The sequence below is a fragment of the Corvus brachyrhynchos genome, unplaced genomic scaffold, assembly GCF_000691975.1.
Source record: "Corvus brachyrhynchos isolate BGI_N302 unplaced genomic scaffold, ASM69197v1 scaffold56, whole genome shotgun sequence".
In the NCBI taxonomy this organism is placed as follows: domain Eukaryota; kingdom Metazoa; phylum Chordata; class Aves; order Passeriformes; family Corvidae; genus Corvus; species Corvus brachyrhynchos.
Window position 1 is genome coordinate 10,595,948 of NW_008238664.1, and position 19,685 is coordinate 10,615,632.

The 19,685-nt window shown below is 39.4% G+C and overlaps 1 protein-coding gene across 3 annotated transcripts in view; it reads left to right on the forward strand.

Annotated features, from left to right (window-relative positions):
* Positions 1-19,685, forward strand: part of TMCC3 (transmembrane and coiled-coil domain family 3) — a 92,438-nt gene that overhangs the window by 46,275 nt on the left and 26,478 nt on the right. Inside the window, exon 1 of one of the 3 annotated variants that reach the window (XM_017737997.1) lies at positions 10,411-10,508. The exons of the other annotated variants lie outside the window; for them this stretch is intronic. The gene's annotated coding sequence lies outside the window, so the exon portion shown is untranslated. Of the gene's footprint in view, positions 1-10,410; positions 10,509-19,685 lie in introns of those variants that run through there. 3 annotated transcript variants of the gene reach the window in all.

Consider the following 19,685-nt stretch of genomic DNA (forward strand, 5'->3'; position numbering starts at 1 on the left):
CGCAGGACGAGGGTAAGGCGTGTGAGAGCCGGCGGCCCGGGGAGGCGGCGGCGCCGGGGCTGCCCGGGGGGTTTGGGTGCCGAGCTCTGAGAGGCAGCCGCCAACCTGCAGCACGTTCCCCGTGTGGTCTCCGCGTTTGCTAGGCTGACGATCTAAAGGGAAGGTTTTTTTCCTACGTGATTCTTTCATACTCTGAACACTTGTTGGTATAGGAAAATGAAATTAAACTGGATATTGACTTAATAGAAACCAATGTTCGAGGTATATCCTCAATCGAAACTAGAGGGATACAAGTGTAATAGAGAACTTACGCACCAGAGTCAACAGCACCGATGATTTAATGCCGTGACTCTGTGTCTCGATCACAGTGGTGAATACTAGGGTTTGGTTTTGTTTCTCAAGGTTTGTTTAATATAAACTCTGGAGCAGGTGATTGTATCTGGCAGCAGAGAAGTATTATGGTTCCTTTTATGAAGTTAAAAGAGGGCTGTGGGAGGAATGGAACTTGACAGAAAAAGTTTACCTGTGTGTTCTAGGGATAAAGTAAGAATATACTGTATATTCATGATGTATGGCTTTATGGAATAGTTTTTCTTATAGTCTTCTGGCAAGTTCATCTTTCTTTATTTTTATGTTTTGTTCATATGATATATATAAACATAAACATGTATAGGCAAAGCTTGTGATCCTTTCATGTATTAAGTGGCTTTTATGGTAAGTGTTCTGTTTATGAAGGAACTTGGCTTTCTAGTTTAAAATTCTTACCTGAATGCTCAGCTCAAAGACTTGTTAAAAAATGCCCCTTTCTTCCCATGCACTGCAGGAGAGGAAAAAGGAGGTTGCTCTAGCTGACTTGGGATATTGGCAGAAATTTTTCTTTCTTTTCTATGCTGAGATCTTGCGCCTGACAACAAATGAATTTTATGGTTTGAAGTGTAAGGATCCGCTGTTTGTGAGGGAAGATCTTTTCTAGGGGTGACTGAGGTAAAGGTTTTGGGTTTTGGGGGTTTTATTTTCCTCTACTGCGCATTAGCAGTATTTTCCATCCCTCCAGCCCATTAATTGACAGTGATGAGAAGGAGATGGTGTGATTCAGAATAAGGAAATGTTTTAAAAACAGATAACCCTGTACACTGTAGTGTTACTACTGGAGTCTACAATACTCTTCACACTGTAAGGTGGATGCACATGCTAGTCATAATGGAGTTTAAAATGTTATGCTTTTCCTTTGTTTTCCTCTGTTGAAAGTTGAACTGATTAGTTTTTCCTTCATTGATCTTGTTGTAAGAATAGTGTAATACCTAGCTAAGTGTGGCCATGGAGAAAAGTTCCAATGTCTTCATAATTTTTGGTATATTTAAGAGTTAAACTCTACTCCTAGTAGTCTAGTTGATTTGCTTAAATGCATAAATCTCATGCTGTGTGTCTTATTGTACTTGTGTATGGAAATTAAAAAAAAAACAAAACCCAAAACCTCATGTTTAAGGCAGTTTTATGAAAGTATTGGTCTTCTGTCTAATACTGGATTTCTTTTAATCAGAATTAGTGTCTTCTTCTCTTCCTGTGACCATGAGAACTGGAAATACAACTCTATACAAGTTTTTAGAGTTGTATGTCATTGTGATGCTCCACAGTCTGGGCTTTACAAGTTGTGTCAGATATCACAGAACTTGTAATATAATTGCTAGGGATGGTAGCAGCATGTTGTATGTTCCAGATGATGATAAGACCTTGCATTAGATCTGTTTGTGCTTAGTCCAGACAAATTGGAATTTTTCCTGGGCAAATTGCCTGGATAAGTTCTACATTTCTCTTACTGCCTTAACCGTGGCAGTAGAAATCATCATGCACTGGAGCAGCAAGAACTGGCAGTATTATGTAGACAAAAGCAAGAAAGTAGAATGTATTTTTTGTTTAGAGACTGAATAAAAATCATCAGAGCAGCTGAAGTTAAAGCTGCCATTCCCAAACATGGATGGACAAGAACAATGCAGGGCATAAACACAATACAGAGCTGGTGGGGAGGTTCTCAAGAGCCCAAGCAGACTAGGGAGATTTGCTGTGTGAAGAATGCCTTGGACCTGGATTTGTTAGCAGGATAGGACGTGTTGTAAGTAGGGTGAGATCCATTTAATAAAGTCTGGGGAAAAGAGAGGTGTCAAAGTAGAAGCTGGATCTCCTAGTCTGTGTAACATAGGCTACCGAGTCCAGTTTTTAGGCAGGTGGGTTTTAAAGGAATTCTCCAGCTTATAGGTTACTACACGTGTCTTTCAAGCCCAGCTAAGGATTTTTCTTGTGAGAAAGTGACACCTTTTCTCTGGGCAGGTAAAATGACAGTTTCAAAATTGCTGTTGTATATACTGTAGGAAGGCATCATTAAATTCAGTTTGCAGAAGCTCTAGAACAATTTACTGTGAACATAGCCTTTGGAGTTTGTAAATGGTAGCGTCTGAGGGGAAACAGTTCTAAACATTTTTGCTGCAGCCAGAAAGCTTTTTCAATTTATAGCAACAGGTCTGTTCAATACCTTCTTCTTTGAGGCTATTTGAAGTATAAGATATCGTATATTGGGTTCTGCTAATAACTCTCCATATGTCACATTTTGTACGAAGTTCCCAGTGGCTGAAAGAGAGAAAATACTTTATTGAGGTACAGTGGGGTCATTCTTAACTTAGGAGAGTCGCTGCTGCTGAAGGCCAAATATTTTGAGGGAGAGGCTGTTCTCTCTTCCTTGGATGTTCTCTTCCTTGGATGTTCTCCTCCTTGGATGAATCACAAGAGAGTCCAGCTATGCTGTGCATGGCAGTACTGAGTGGGGCATAAAACCACTATTACTTGAAGTGTAATGGAATTAGTGCTTTATAGTTCTGCTTTTATGTGATGGTATAGATTTATAGCCATGTGGTTGCCTTAGTTCTGGAAAATCATCCATCTCCAGATTTAAGAAGGGTGCCCTTCCAGGAGACCTTTCCTGCCTCTCCTTGCCAGTAGTATCTGGTTACTATAATCTGGATTACTGCAGCTCACTCTGGTGGTGTAGGTGGAATGCATAGACAATACAGCCATGCAAAATGTTTCTGGTCCTCTCTGCTAATGCCAGTTGCTGCAGCTTCACTATGCTTAACATCTGGTACCAGCTGATTCCTGCAAGACTTCAAATACAAATCTCTGAAAAACATTCAAAATCAGAACCTAAGATATGAAGGAGGACAAGATTTGGGAATAGGAGCTGCATTTTTAGTTGTCATGAACAAAGTACTGCTCTTGCTGGAATGTAGCTTGAATTATAGTTTAAAAAGTGTCATAGTGCTTTCTTAAGGGACTTGATTTTGTAGTAAGCAGTGTGGAAGACTAGGGTGTTCAGATTCTGGCTACACTATTTCTTGATCAGTAAGTCCATGCAGAGGTCTATGCAATTGCAATAGTTAACATTCCTGATGCTCAAACTAGCCTGGCTATGCTAACTCATGCCTCATTGTGTTGACTTTTGCTTCAAGAGCACTGTGTTGGGACTGCCTTTCAAGGTTCTATAAGGGTCTATTGAAGCCACCTTTTTTTTTAATCTTCTGATCAGGACATTGCTTTTCACTCTAGATCTCTTACCCATTACTGAACAAGAATCCTCTGCATTTCATCAGGACTATAAATTGATATGTATGGCTTTATAGGAGAAAAATCCTTTTCCAGTACAACTAAAACACATGACTGCATCCCATCAAGAGTCTATGTAGAAGTCTACTTACTTTTAACAAGTACCAGATGCATTAGAGAGAGAGAAACAGGAAGTCCCAATTGATTTCTTGCACTTTGGAGCCTATTTAGAACTTTCTCTTTATTAGTGGAAAACATACTTAGAATTGTAAGAACCCTTCCTTTATTTAAAACAAGCAAACAAACACAGAAACCTTACCTGAAACAGGTGCGGTTTATTTATTAATGAATAGAGAAGCTTAACTTCAATCTTCTTCTTTTTTCAGCCTTAGACTAGCAGCAGAATCAGTGGTTTTTTGGACGATTTAATTCTTACATGATCACACATATAAAAAGCTTACACTAAAAAAAAAAGCAGGAATTCACTTGCTTTCTACTGATGAAAAAACATTCTGTGGAATGTCTCTTCTCATTTTCCATGTATCTTTTATGATCCCTCCCATTCATCTTGTCTATAAGCAAGGCAGACTTTAATAATCCCCCCTCATATGTGTGTCTTTCTAAGCCTCTAATCACTTTCATCATCTGTCCTTGAATTCCCTTTATTTCTTAAAATCTTTAGTAGGTTTAGAGGAAATGACATAAAGGAACCTAAAAGGATTAAAAACAAACAAATAAAAGCTCCAAACAGAGTACCCCACCAAAGCAAACAAATCAAACAACAAAACCCCACCATTCTAACCAAAACAAAAAACTACTCCACCCACAGTTTTAGGAGATGGGGATATTTAATCTCCTGGTGTTCTTTTAAATACAAAGATCACTGTAGAAGACTTGCCTGTTCTGGGCTCTTGTGATCTGTAACCAAACCTCCCAATGTTTTGTGCTCAAAGACCTTAAGCACACTTTTCCCCACAGTTCCCTCAGGTTTGGACATAAGATGAAAATAATTTGATGAGAGAGAATTTTGCTGGGACCTCCAAGCTTTGGTTTTAAATCCACAGTGTAATTAGAAATGTGTAAAACCTGTCAAAGGGTAGCCTGCATGATGCAGGGGTATTGTAAATAGGAGAGAGAAGCCATAATTTTAATATGAACCCAAGAAGACTGATTAGTTTGTTGGAACTGGAAGAAAAGCCTGGTTTGTTCATTTAAAACAGTAAACACATTTTAATTATTTTGTCACTTTAGAACTGTTTAAAAAACTTCTTACTTTTTTATTCCCTAGTGCCGGAAAGGAATATTAGGACGTTTCCAAAGCTGGTATCTTTTTTCTGTGAGTTTTGGGACTAAATACACCTAAAAGCTAAAGGGCAATGTTATGCCAAATGAAACAAAAGGGGAAGTTGTTTCTGTACAGCCTAATATAGCATTGCTGTGCTCCCCTGATCCTGCAAGGGGAACCTCTTTGGTAGACTTGTAAGCTATAAAGCTTGTGTTCTCACCCAGTCCATCTTTTCGGTAACCCAAGAAGACAGTTTTAAACAAGAAGAAGAATGAGTGATGCATCTTCTTTTTAAGGTTTAAACTGATTTTAAGTTTGGAATTTATAATTCCAAACTTTTATAATTTTTGGTTTCCACCAGGAAAATTCATGTCTCTGAAGACTGTAGAGTCTTCTTTCCTTTGCTGTGCTGTTGATCCATCCTCAGTGGATGATCAGGACTTACAGGACTGGGGAATTCTTATCACCTTTTATATGTTAGGTATATGTATAAAAATAAAAGTCACTGGGGTAAAATTGCCAACCTTCTGATTTACTTTCCTTTTGAAGGACATGTAATTGTTCTTCTGTCAGCAGTGATGCTGGGGGGTGGCAAGAGCTGTAGATGCCTGCCTTGCTTACTGTCATCATCTCCATAGGTAAGGCTTTTACTAGGCACCACCTGGCACAAGGTCTGCACAGAGGCTGAGCCTTCAAGGTTTTGGTGGATTTGACATCTAATATTGTCCAAGCTAAAAAGATTCCCACTGCACATTGTCCCATTTTAGTTCTTTTGGGAACATTAACAAGTGTGCAGCTTTCATCTTCACCCCCACAGTGAGTATGGTTTTGGGAAAGACTTGTGTGGGAGGTGAATTTCTATGTGGTTCTGGGGAATGGTGGAATGTAATTCTCCCTTTTCACTTATGTATCCAGTGGAGAAACTTTACAAAAGAGCATTGCAGTATTTACTACTGAAAGTTTCCTGTGCTTCCCTTAGTCTGAAAGAGGGAGGATTAGTATGCAAAGCCAAAAATAAACCTGCTGATCTGAAGCCTTCACATATGGGACCAAGTATGTACTGGAATGTCTTGAATCTTACCAGACACTCAGCAAGTGAGAACTCCTCTAAAGCATTTTTTTATATCATCATACATAATCTAAGCTTTAATTTAGGGACAAGGAGGGAGTGGAGGGATGTCTCTACCAGATGAGGTATAAAGAATACCTACAAATTGTGAACTGTGATGCTGTTACTGTAGAAAGCTGAAATGAGGCTTTTTGTTTTCAAAAAAATTACAGAAATGCTTAATATTGAGAGCTTGCTCACTTCATTATTGCTCTATTTAGGGGTTGCAACTGGATAAAATTCCAGAGGGCAGAAGTTCTTGAAACCACTGGTACTAATATTTTCTTACTTACCTTTGTATTGGACGCTGTGTGTTTCAATGGACCTTTGATATAAAGTATTTAGCATCAATTCTTGATAATTCTCAGTTAACCTTTACTATAGTAGGCATGTTTTCCTTGGTTTTTCCTATTTGTGTACAGTTTAGGTAACAGTTGCCTTCCTTTGTAAATATTTGTTTCAGTAGCTTTGGATGAAGAAGTTGTGCTGGGGATGTGAAGAACTGACACTGTGCTATTGAATTAAAATGAAAATGTGTGATTCAGGTTGTGCTGAATTAATTGGAAACTTTTGATTAACATCGGGAGCCTATGGAACCAATCTGAGATGAATTAGAACAGACTTATGGAAAATTCTCTGTATATTAAATGTTCTTTACAGGATGGTAGATGCTGCTTCCAGTTCATACTACAATCTCCTTTAGCTTTAACCAGGATGGTGTAGGTGGGTTTTTAACTTCATTTTTGCTTTGTAAATAAATGCTCTTGTAGTGGGCTTGACTAAAAATGTATGGAAGCCTGTTTAATTTCCTGGCAAAGATTGTGATAAAAAGAGCAGCCACTGTGTGTGCATCTAAGGGCTGCAGCAGTTAAACACTCTATTTAGCTATGTCATGTGGGGTTTTTTTTTTTTTTGGTTAAAGTTAGTAGAAGTGTGGCTTTCAAAAAGGCTATGACATGATTGGCTTCTCAAGCACTAAATAAGATTTTTTTTAAAATTGTCTTGCTCCTCTTTTTTAAAGCAAGCCTTTTCAGTTGAAGATGAAGGATTATGATGAAAATTGGTGTTTTAAAGATAGGGAAGACTGCAGTGCTCTGGAGTCAGTTTATGTATACAAGAGGTGTTGATTTATAAGGTTAGAAAAAGCATTAAGCAGAGCTAGTGGAAGTGTAAGTCTTCCATTCTTAAATAAACAAACGAAACCTGATATTGCCTACTGCCACCAAAAGTAAGTAACACAGCTTACAGGAAATGCGAGCAGTCAGGGTTTTGGGGTCTGTGGATTATTAGTTTTTAAATATAAGGGAATTTCTAAGTGGGCTTTAAGTGCTAGACTACAAGAATTACTGTTACAGGAAGAGAAGCCTTGTTAGGGTAAGTTGATGTAGCAAGTTTCTCTGGTTTTACGGCATTCACTCCCTTTATTCCAAGCTATTCCAGTACATGTAATACAGAAATTAGAATTCAGCTAGTGCTCGTTGTTCAAATGCAAAATGATATAAATATGCTGAAAATGTGCTGCTTTATACCAGCATGTCTGTACAGGTGAGTGATGAACAAAGATCAAACTGACAGACCAATTACAACTGACTCTGAACATTTTTCTAAATCAGGGCAGTACAGCTTAGTGTACTGTACTGCTAGTGTGCCAAGGACTTGCTAAGATTCACTGCTTCACCCTCACTTCCTAGGAAATTAATGTATATGAAATGGGAGCTGGCTATGGGACTCCATTGGCCTTTGACTGTGTTTTGGATTATTGTAGACAAGAAGCTTTGGTTGAAGGTTTCAAGGACAGGTGAAAGCTTTGGAACCTAGTAGGATCAAACCCAGTACTAGTCTGAAAGAGACATTTAGTGTTAGAAAAATTAAATTAACAGGTCTTGTTAGTAAGAGTTGCCTAGGTCAGGTGTGAAGACCTTTCTTACTCAAGAAAGACCAAAGATGACTGTTCACTCATTCACAGCTGCTTCTCCAGTCTGCAGCACTGCAGGGTGCTGCCTTCGCCCTGACAGCATTTCTGAAGCCGCTCAGAGTGGACTTGTACCAAGTCCATTAGGAGCACCTAGCCTGGGGCTAGGTGAGCACCTCCCTGTGGTCATACTGCGCTTACAGATACTGCACCCCTCCCAGTGCCAAGCCCCCTCTCTGTACCAGGGCTGAAGGGAGGGGGTAGTGTGGGTGTGACTGGGCAGCTCTCAGTAGCTTTTGGGCATGTTCAGGGCAATAGCAAGGAATGGAGAAGATAGCAGAGAAACACGATGAAGAGAGGAATAGAGATGGGACTTCATGTGCTCAGCCTAAAATGGAGTCACTGCCCAGAACAGAGCCTTCTCCAAAGACCAGGTGTAATTTTCTTTTCCCCCTTCTTTAGTCCGCACAGATGACTTGAAAATAAAATGTTTCAGTATTTGGTATTACTCCAGCTACTGCTGCATGTGCATAATTTGGAATTGTGTGGCTCTTACTATGTTAGGAATCTTTGTTTTACCAGGGGTTTTGGCAGGAGTAACATGTGTCATGGTTGCCCCTGATATGTTTTGTCAGAAGAGCAAAATATCTCTTCGCTTTATCAGGTTTGTTATTTCTTTCTTCTCCCATCCCTGCCCAGGGAAAGAAGCTATCTTTGTTCATTCCTCTGTCCTGCCATACCTTAAGGAAGAAATCTGGCTACATCTTGTCACCTGTATCCAGTCCTTTTTTGGAGCAAATTACAAAGTTTCACCTTGATGAACAAAAAAAGAATTACAGCCTTCTCCTAAAAGAAGAGTTTAAGGGATATTCTTAGTAGTCTTTTTTAAAGCTGGATAGTAAATGTCAGCAGGCCAATTCAAGCTGCCAGGCTTTTGGTCTACTAAAATGGGTCCACAGAAGGTTTACAGTGAGTTTGCCATACTCTCATGTTGTTGTCCTCGTCAGCTTTTTGTGCAGGTCTCTACAGTGGAACCCTTTCTTCACATGTGAACTAGTGCAAGGGGTGACTGAGGCCCTTCTGATACCCAGCATCATCACAAGCAGGTGTTGCTGGTTCTGGTGAGGGCCTATGATCTGTATGACAGTTAGGCTCTTTCTGTCATGTGCAAGTGGTTTGGATTTTATCCCAGAGGCATGGGAAGGCTGGGGATGAGAGAGAGAGTAAAAGCATTTATAAATGAGAGCTGAGGAAGATTTAAGAAAAGGGTAATAGTGAAGACAATGAAAAGTTTGACGATCAGTGAGAGCTTCTCCTCTGGTTGCCAGTAATTATATGAAAAAATTCTGAGACTGTCCTTGTTGGCTCTTGCGTGTTTTGTTCCCATAAACTGTATGGATGTGGTTATGAGTAATTTGTCTTGGGAAGCACCAAGGAGCATTACTGCCTGTAAGAGCTAGATGCTTATTGCTACTCGTAAAAGGAAGCGTGCCATTGTCAGGTTATTCCTTTGTGTCTTTCCGGTGTTAAATCCTATGGTATCCTCTCCCTAGTGCAAAGAGAGATCCTATTGAGCAAATCTTCTGTTGCTGATATTTAAAAAACTGATTTTAATGCATTTCTACCTGAGGAACATCATTGTGTCTTGCAGCATAAATTTAATGTGCACCCATAGTTTTTATGAGCTTTTTTTTTCTGCCTACAAGGAACTCTAGTTCTCCTTTTTCACCAAGTAACTGGAAAGTCCTGAATAGCAGCTGAGTTCAGGAGGATGATTAAGACAGGACCTATGACCTAACAAAGCTCGATCTGAAAGTGATAGAGTGGAATCTCTGGTGACAGCCATAAGACTTGGTGTCAAGCTTTGTTTTGTGTCTGTTGATGCCAGAAGCTATGATATTTTTGGGGGGTTGGGAAGCTGGGCTTTGAGTGCAGGAGCTTACAAATTGTTCTTGCAAAAGATGTTTTGACCTATGTTGCCACTTTTCATGCATACTTTAGATGGGACTTCTTGGTTTTTAGTGACTATGTATATTACACTGTAGCCTATGTGCAAACTGCTCTTTGATTTTGAAGAATTTCTCTTGTGATGAAGAGACACCCACTTGTGGTGCTTTGGAACAAATAGCCTAGGCCTTGTTTGAGTTATTCTTGTTTGGACTTGAGAGAGTCAGCTAGAGTAATCTTCATGTGTATTGTGCCATTATGCAGTGTGGCACTTAATGTCAGAGAAGGCTGAAGTTCAGTGATTTCCTTGAACAGAATCTATGTTTTGAGATGAAGTCAAGAGCAGTGGTGACAGCTACTGCCTAAGGCTCTGGTGACATGGGTTCAGGCCACTGTGACAGCTCTCAGCCCTTCTGTAATGGTGGGAGTCATTTAACCTCTCTGAAAAAAATCTGTTTTCTTCCAGCATGCACAGGGGAAGGGATAAATACTGTGAAGGATACATGTTTCAGAATCATTAACCATCCAAGTGGATACTTCAAGGAAAAACCACCTGTTACTATTTTTTGGGCTTCTAAAAATACACAGTGGATGCACGTTCCTGCTTTCTACATCAGGCAGCTTTTAATACTATCTGCCATAGGTTCTTCTTCCCCTCAAATTGGGTAAGTCTTGTGTAACTGTCTGAAATTGGCCCTTTTCTCTTAAGGCAGTTGTGCGCCCTTTGTAATCGAGACTGGGAAAGCACTTGCAGTGATCTGTCTAATCTCTGTTGATTTTGAAGAAGCTCGGACTACATCACATAAAACTGCATACCTGAAGCTGGGCAAGACTAAACCTAGTGTAAATAGCTGTGGCAGTGAATATTGCAAACACTGCATAAAAGATGCAAGTTTCACTATTTTTCATGCATTACAGAACTAGATGTATGTACTGAATATCTAGACATCTGTGCCAAATTACTCTTGAGTGGGTCTTAAAGTTCTTTCTATTAGGCAGAAAAGCAAAAGAATTTTCTGGCTCTCCCTCTCACATAGTGCATTCTTAATATTACTGATTCTTCATTTCACTTATGCATAATTGTTTTAGGAAAACTTGAAAAAAACACCACTGTCTTTTTGCCAGCTTTGCCATTATGCAAAAAAATCATTGGTCTCTGGTTGTTCCGAAATTTGGCAGTACAGGATGTTAACTTTCCTTTCCTATTGCTTTTTTATATATAAAGGAAGAAAGGTGAAAAAATACCAATAAGTGACTTGGAAAGAAGGAGAGGAATCTTAAATTTACCTTATTGTTACTGCGAGGATGTCTGATTTTAGGAAAAGAAAGGCCTATGATTATTTTGTAGACTCCCTGATAAAATGGCTTTAAAATGTCTCTGTTGTGGTTTAACCACCCAAGCCCCAGGCAGCCACTTGCCCATTCCCCCGACAGTGGGACTGGGGAGAAAATTGGAAGGGTAAAAGCTGAAAAACTCATGGGTTGAGATAAGGACAGTTCAATGGGGAAAGCAAAAGCTGCACACACAAGCAAAGCAAAACAAGGAATTAATTAACTTCTTCCAAATGACTGATGGGTGTTCAGCCATCTTCAGGAGAGCAGAGCCCCACCAGTTACTTGCGAAGACAAATGTCATCACTCTGAATGTCTCCCCTCTTCCTCCCTCTTCCCCCCACTTTATATAGTGAGTATGATGCCATGTGGTATGGAATATCCCTGTGGTCAGCTGGGGACAGCTGTCCTTGCTGTGTCTCCTTCCGACATCTCATGCAACCCCAGCCTTGTTGCCAATACAAAAATCAGAAAAGGCCTTGGCTCCAAGTGAGCCCTGCTCAGCAATAACAAAAACGTCTCTGTATTATCAACCCTGTGTTCAGCACAAATCCAAAACACAGCCCCATATTAGCCGCTGTGAAGAAAATTAACTCTACCACAGACAACACCAGTGCAGTCACATAGAGTTAAATTCACTTTATTTATATCCCTTGCACATTGCAATAAGCCTTAATTTCTATTTTTAAGAGGAAATTTTTCTCTCTGATTTCATCCAGTGTAATTTGCTATTTTTAGGGGTGTGAACTCCTAGTAGTTTAGTGAGACAAAATTTTAATAGCTGTGTCTAAATTTTTATTTAAAATTTATCACTCTGTGTTTCTGTGTAGGGCCAAATATGTTGCTTATGATGATGACTAACCACACTGATGGACTGATAAATACATATTTTAGTGAAGATAGGGTTAGTGAATTGGAAATGGAAAGAAATTCTCCTTCCAATTTGATTTTGATCAGTCTCGTGTCTTAACACACTGAACCATTGTATCAATGTGTTTTAAGGCTCCAGAGCAGCTTGGAAATATTTTATTTGAACTGAGCTTCTGAAATTCCAGTGCAAGGAGCAGTGAACTTTCCATATATTTTACTGGCCAACACATGGAGCAATGTCTTTAATTCCTGTAGTAATTACTCTTTGCTGAATTTGGGGAAACTTTGATTTTTGAGTGTAGTGATTTGTACCATTCACTGCTGTTATTAACATACTATCAAGATTCGGTTCTGAGGCTTCTGTGATAAACTTGCATCATTCTCTAAACGTTTTTTCTCCCTGGAGCAGACAGGTCTATCTGTTGACATTATCTTTGCAACAGCAATAAGATTTAGGAGACTTTAGGCTAACACTATGCTCAGCTTTCATCTGTCAGCACTACAACCACAATAGGCAATTCAATTTCTGAGACTTCTGGCTAAAATTGTGATGTTACATGTAAGAGTAGAATCCATTTAGCCACTGAAATACTAATGTTTTAATAAAAATAATTAATACATGTTACTATTGTAATTCACACTGGCCATTAAATCCCAAAAGAGGATATGTCCCAAGCCAATAGCATGATAGCTCACAGATGAACAATTATTAACAGTGACTTCCTTATCTTCATAGCCCTTACCTCTGTTGTGCCAATTTTGTCCTTTCTTAATGATGTTGATAAACTACAATATCTGTACAAGTTTCCCCAGAGATGGAAAACTGCAGGGACTGGTATGAAATGTAGGTCCCAGAAAAAAAGAATAGCATTCCATGTATTTCACATGGTGTAATTTCACAATATTTTATTCCCACAAACAAAACATTGGAGGAAAATGTTAGTCAGATTTTCTAAGATAAATAGAGTATTCATCCTTCCATTCTGTTTGTGCTCATTTTTGTAAAAGGAGAAGACATGTTGCATACAAATAAAGCATGGAAAGGGTATAAATATTTTATATGCTTGTAATGTATGTCACCTATGTGCCGATAACAAGAAGGAGCAGCTGGGTGTAGAAGAGGAAGATCTAACTGCAGGTAAAGAGAGTAAATCAAGATAAAATTTTTATTCATGGTAAATTTCAAATTACTCTGCAAACTTGAGGAACAGCAAAATTACATTACTCCTTTGGAAAGGAAGCCTGTTAAGTTTATGAATGTAATTTCAATGTTAGAAGCAAGGAATTTCCTTTAAGTCCTTTGCTTCTCTCCTGGAAATTATTTTACATGTTTCCTGAGGCTTTTTTATAATTCATATTTGTCTAAGTGAATTATATTCTGTCTAGTAAATATGACAGGAGAGTAGAGGCTTCAAAGGTAATGAGCCCAGACATGTTGTGAAAATGATTTTCATGTGTCCTCACCAGGTGCCTATCCATTCTTATAGGGAGTGGAAGTCAGAGTCAATTTTCCTGTTACCCACTGGCTGGCATGCTGGTGCATCAGCAGGCAGATAGTTTAAGATTATCCAGAGAATATGCTTTCTTGCCCATTTGTTGGGCCAGAAAGGTTTTGCAAGGAACTGTTGAAGTTGAAGCCATTATAAAGGACAATTAAAGACACTGGAGCAATCAGAAAATACTCTATAGCATTTGGGGAGCATAAAAGAATCTGAGGGGTGGGGTGAAGAAATCTGGGAAGATGCTGCTGGTGTTGTTGCTTTAAGAAATAACTCTAAGGTCCGTATGTTCCCACATTTCATTTTTTTTCCTGAACTAATGTTTCTGCTGGATTGTGAGGGATTATACAGCAGACTGTCCCTGCCTCTTCTTACCAATTCACGTGTGTGCAAGGGAATACAGCAATTGTTCTATTCTGCTGTTCAAGCTGAGCTAAGGCTCAAATCTCTAAGTAGTGCCTATTTAGCCACTGATCAGGTGTAACGTGTGCCCTCTGATCACAGAATCATAGACTGGTTTGGCTTGGAAGGGACTTTGAAGATCATCCACTTCCAAACCTCCTGCCATGGGCAGGGAACCTTTCACTAGCCCAGGTTGCTCAAAGCCCTGTGCAGCCTGGCCTTGAAGTGCCTGATAGTGTCTATGTCTGTGCCATGGAGCTCTGCCACTAAAGACAGCTTTATGCTCTAATTTGAATGGAGCTTCCATATCATCAGGGTAGGGATGAATTGATAAAAGTATATTAATCCCGAAAACGCGAATAATGATCTTCCCAAAGTGCATAGGTGAAGGTGTTCCAGCATCTTCAGTGTCTCATGTTGAAGTGTAGAAAGAAAGAGCATTCCTTAGGAACACTGGGAAGGCAATTTTGCTATGAATATAATATCCCAACCAACTCTTGGGCTTTTAGCAGCAAATAGGTGGCCAGAGAAATCACTGTGAGGGAAGCACTGTAGATGCCTTCAGAATGAGATGGTGTGCCTTTGGGCAGGCATAACATGTCAGCTGAAGAAGCAGATATTGACAGCAGACCACTTTGTTTGTGGTTCTTGGTGTTACTCAAAGTGCTTCCTGCCACAATTGACATGCAGCATTAATCCTGTATCCACTCCATTCTGATGTGCCTCTCTTCTTATCGTGCCATTGCTCTCTTCATTGAGAACAAGGAGGTGTTTGGATACACATAGACTGCATCTTTGAAATTTTAGCTGGATTAGTTTCTTTCCTTTTTTCTTTTTGTCTTTTTGACCATTTCCATGGTTGCATTTGTTATTTGAAACTTAAATCATAGTATTTAGTTTTAACCAGCTGTTGGTCTTGACTTTTTCCATCCATGTTTCATGAGTTAATTTAAGATTCACAGAAGACTCGTGTTAACTAAATTTGGGCATATGTTTCACGCGGTTGGTGGATACATGGAAAATTCTTGTCAATCAATATTTTTAATTCTCTCTCCAAGACTACATCGTATTCATTGCTGTCTAGTGATTTGTTTGATTTGGGCTTTTTTTCTGCCAGTAGATGCACTTAATTGTTTGACAGTGTTTCAGTGTCTTCAGGTGCATAGTATAGTGATGTTCCTGATAATTTTTTTGAGAATCTGGATTCATACATGCTTGTCAATACAAATAACTGTTGATGTTGGTCAAATATTTGAAATGCCTTTCTGCACTGCTTAGCTGCCAGTGTGGAAGAACGGTCTTTACTGAGGTACCTCTGGTTGCTGCTTTTGAAACTCTGGATCTAGAGGTCTTGACAGAGCTCTGGGGTTTTCAGTATGCTTCATTCCTGTGTGTGACATTAATACTTCATTTTCATGAGCAGTGAAGCAGTAAAATCATGACCTTCAGAAAAAAATTGGGACTTTGCTTTTTTTTTTAATGGATTGTTGTGTAGTATCTTACCAAGTGTTAAGTGTTGTAACAGCTTGCCTATACTTTGTGCGTTTTCAATAAAAAAATAAACTACAACTTAATACGTGTTGAACTTTGCTGCATACAAGGCTGGATACTGCAGGTAATTTTGTAGCTCTGGTTCAGTTTTTGCTTGCCAAACATTAGACATCCATATTAAGATTCATAACCAGAAGAACTGAAGCTTCAGTTGCATAAAGATGTCTTCATTTTTTTTCAAGACTTTCCCTATTAGCTTTTCCAGTATAGAGAAGGATTGTCCAATAAGATGTACCAAAGACTGTAACCTATTTTGTGTGGTTACTTGCTGTCCCCTGTCTAGTTGATGAAACTTTCTTTCACGAGTATATTTAATAGAAAAAATTAAAATCAGTAGAGTTGTAAAAGAATGTGAAGTGCTCAACCAGAACAGTTAAAATTGTAACCAACAGCTTGAGGTTCTTAAATAGGTAAATATACACAGAGGATTTCAGCAGTTCCAGGCTCTCATGGCTTGATTTCAAGCTAGAGTGCCATCACCTCTCTTCAGTGCTGAATTATTCAGGTGTATAAGCTAGTTCAGTATACCTCAATTTTAGAGGTAACTAGATGACATTGATTCTGTTACGTGTTTGCTGAAGATGTAAGAACACTATATGGAAAGCAGGTTGTGCCTGCAGTCCTTTTAAATGCTCTGGCTTGGATGCACAACCATTTTCCAGGTTATTGTTGTCAATATTAAGTAGTTATGGATGTTTTCTGGATAAGCTCCATTCAAATCATGGCTGGTGGGGGGACCATTACAGCACAGTTGCACTTTTAATGGGAGAGATGTGTGGCTTGGACACTGCTGATTAATAATGTACTGAAAACATGGTCCAAAGTAAAATTTTTACAGGAGTAGGACAAAAACTAGATTTAACTTGTGTCATGGAAGTACTGCAGCATGAGTAAGCTGCTGTTGAACTAAAGGAAAGGAGTCTGTTGGAGACCTTGAGTATTCCCTACCATCTTATTTGCTAAGCTCCATGGGAACCTGCATTTTTGAGGTGTGGAAACTGCCTGAGGCCTCTGTGCCTTCTGAGGCAGGTTGGCCCCAGCACTGTAGGGCATCAGGGCAGCAAGTTGGCTGCTGAAGAATGACAAAAGCAAGCCCAAGAATGCAAGGCAACAGGCTAGTGTGCCCTCCTGCATTTCTTCAAAACGCACCTGTGGTGTGAGGACAGCTTTTCCCTTCCTGGGGCATGTCCTCGATCTCTTAGTATCTTTTGTAATCTCTCCACAAATCTTGTGGTCCCAGGGCCCTAATTCTTCAGAAGAGGCAGTGGAATGTCACTGTCTTAGTTGTCAGTTTGGTGGTTGGGATGTCTGCCTTGAAGCTATGACTTTGAACATGTCTTAAGCTGAAGAGAGCCTAGAATCCAACTGTTAGTTTCCTGATGGACAGTCCTGGCTGATAAGTAAACAGACTTCTCCCATGCCTTTTGCTTGAAGGCACATATGACTGAACATGTAATTCATCTGTGATTAAGTATTTCTTCCCCACTGATTTCTGCAGTGAAATCATGATACATTTTGCATCTGAACTGATTCACCTGGCAAGAGATTGTGATATCAGTGCCCTCATTAGTAGACTATTACGGAGTCACTGCAAAGGAATCTCTGCAAATTCTTCAGGAAAACACATTTTAAAGTATGTGAAATAAAGGAAAAAGAAACCAGGAAATGACTAAGTGCATCTCACTTGGCAACGTGACATTTGTTTTAGTACAAAGTCTTCAGACTACCTGCATTAGTTCTCTTGTAGGTTGTTTAGAATCATGGCTCTGTGTCAATCAGCTAAAAATGGATGCTTTTGAAGTATTACTTACCATCTTTCCAATCTTTGTTATTTGAGTGTCACAAAAGAGAAACAAAAACCACATTGATAATTCTTTTCATTATATAGGTATCACAGTTCTTTTATTTATTCTATTAATTACTGTAAACTTAAAAAATAATTTAAAGTTTGACAAAAAAAAAGAGAAATATATTTTATAGTACAATTGCAATAATGTCCCTGTCCTGCAATATCTATGGCATGGCGCAATGGTAACTTAAAGCAGAGGTTTTTGCTTGACAGGCAAGTGGCAGCCTGGATAGCCTCAAAAGTAGATTGTGCCTGATAATAACTTAGCACTTAGGCTTTCAGTACTGGCCTGTGTTTGTTTGGGTTTTGTTTGTTTTGGTTTTTTATATGATCCTTTTCATACTTTTTTGTGCTTCTGAGAAGTGAAGGCGCATACATAAGTGCTTAGAGATGAAAGTGTCTTCCAGGCTTGTGAGGATTGCTGAGTGTCAGAGTTTGTTCCATGGCTTTTGGAGGTGCTTGTTCTGCTTTTGCATTGGCTCGTGTTTCTGCAGCTGCATTGCATTGCTGCAGTTAACTTACTTCTAGACTCCTAGAGCTGCTGTTGCTTTCCTTGTAAAGTTATGTAGCCTAAAGATTACCTTTACATTTGATAAGGCATCTTTTGAGAGACTAAGAATGACCTACTAGAAAGATTGTGCTTGAATAGGGAGATTTCCTTCAAATTTCCCTGTGTGAATGGATAGTGATTTGATTTACAGGAAGTTGTACCACTAGTGAGAAATTACATGGTTCTGTTATAAAGTTAGATCCTACCTTCAAAACCCCTTATCTCCGAGGTGAGAAAAATCTAAATTGAGTCAAGAAATTTTTGGGAGTAGGTAGATCCTACAGAAGTTCTGGGTGACAGGAAGGTACTCACCTATTACAAGGTATGTTAGCAGAAAAGTGGGAGGGAAGCAGTGACAGAAGAAACTGAGAACTGAAGAGTTAACAAAAAAGTGTGGAGAGATAGAGCAAGGGGGAAAGGGGTAAGGGGGGAAAGCCTGAGCTCATATGAGGCAAAAACTCACATTAGCTTGTGCTCACATTAATAAAATGCAAAAGCTTTTGTTTAGCTAGTAAGCTGTGATTTGAAGCAAAGTCTCTGTATGTGGCATACTCCCATCCTTCAAGAAGGAGCAGAACAGGTCCTGCAGTGTTCTCCCTGATCTTAACACTTAGAAAAATTCCAGCCCTTCCTGCTTCACCCAAAATAGTGACTAGTTCAGCTTTCACCTATTAAAGTGGCTACCATCATCACTCATGGATGCCATCCATGTCATGGATAAGATACAGTGAAGACATAAGAGCCTAGGTTATGATTTTTAGGTGGCAGAATCACTATGTGCAAGGTATTAGATTCCTGTGGTATCAGACTGGGGATGAAATTTCACCTGAAGTGGCTGCAGGAGCTGTGTGGCATCTCAATGTAAGCACAGATCGAGTGCCTGTGGTTGTCAAAGACACACTTTATTTACCTTTGGCTTAACATGAGTCCTTGGATGTTTCAACATGGAAGCAGTTGTGGAACTTTCTCTTCTCTGGATAGGTGATCACAAAATCTTCATCTTAAGAATTTATGCTGAATTTGACTCTCTCCCCACCCCCAAAGCACGTTCAGGAGACAATACTGACCAAAAAGGAAATAAGTAAATCATGTTTTAATACTTAGAACTCATAATTGGTTTGAAGTAACAATGTGATGATTAGATTTTTTTATTTTTCTCTCTAGCTCATATTGCCTGGCAGTGTGTCTACGTGCTTTGGGGGTGGGAGAGAGTCAAATTCCTGTGGAACAGCTCACTGAATACATCTGGCATGACTATCTCAATGCAGGCTTTGAGATACAGTTTGTCACTGGAGCTTCTCTTGCAACTAGTAGAGTTTTTCTAGGATTTGCCTTCTTGCAGATCAGAAGTGCAGCTCAAATCATTGTGGCAGGTTTTGCCAGAGACCGGTATCTAGAACTACCGGTTAAAACTTTTAAATTCCACTAAGAACAATGGGAACTCTTCAAAAGGGGATCATAGACTCAAAATGCCCCAACTCTGAAAATATTACTCTAAAAATATTGTGACCTTGCTAGACTTGTTCACTGTAAGGGATACTGGCAGGCTGCCAAGTCTGTAGAAATGATTTTATGTACATTCATATGTAGCAGTCTCTTAGAAGACCAGTCTGTTAGTGAATCTACTGAATCCCTTACATTGTCTTTGAGTTACACTGTGAGATTTTGTCTGACAGTGAGATAACTGCTGGTAGTTGGGTCTCAGCATTTAAGGCAGTAACACAATTTCCCTGGTTGTTGCTACGTGCAGTGAAACTGTATACCTTCTGAAATGATGCTCTTTCCAGTA